We start from the raw sequence: 689 nt of genomic DNA, 5'->3' as shown, positions 1-689 counted from the left end.
ATGTTGCTAGTGTCATAATAGATCTAGAAGTTTCGCTTCGTGCAGTCCGAGTGTATTTTGAATCTTTCTTCGCTTCGAGCAGCCAATTCAGTTTACCAGCTATGTATATTCAAGAGACAACTGTCATCGAAGAAAATTATTACCTGTGGAGTGCCCCGTGGCTCAATCCTCGGCCCCCTCTTGTTCCTATTATATGTTAGTGATTTACCAGACTACCTGAAATCAACTACTCCTTGTATGTTCTCAAAATTTTGCATCTTCCTACATGAAGATGATGCCAACGAATTTATCTTAAAATTGAATACTGACCTCGAACATATCAGAAATTGGCTCATAGAAAACAAGCTCCAAATGCCAGCTAAGTCTAAATTCATGCCTATTGGGTCTTCTTATAAGTATGAGTAACAAGAGTTTCGAACATCCCGTCGTGGTAAACAACACACCCGTTTCTCAAACTGACACACATGTCTAGGGGCTAGGATTCTTTCATGACAAGCTTACTTGGGACAGCCATATTGACATGATCTGTAAGAAGGCTAGTGCGGGCATTGGAGCGATGGGACGTATTAGGCCATTTGTCCCTTCGAATTCGCTCGAAAAGGTATATGAGCCTAGTACAAGCACATTTTGACTATTGGTCCCCTTCACGGGACAACTGTGGCAAGTTATTACAGGAAAAGCTCTCGTGC

The sequence above is a fragment of the Montipora capricornis genome, chromosome 2 (assembly GCF_036669925.1).
Source record: "Montipora capricornis isolate CH-2021 chromosome 2, ASM3666992v2, whole genome shotgun sequence".
Classification (NCBI taxonomy): Eukaryota; Metazoa; Cnidaria; class Anthozoa; order Scleractinia; family Acroporidae; genus Montipora; species Montipora capricornis.
The sequence above is the reverse complement of the archived record's forward strand: the minus strand, read 5'-3'. Positions refer to the sequence as shown.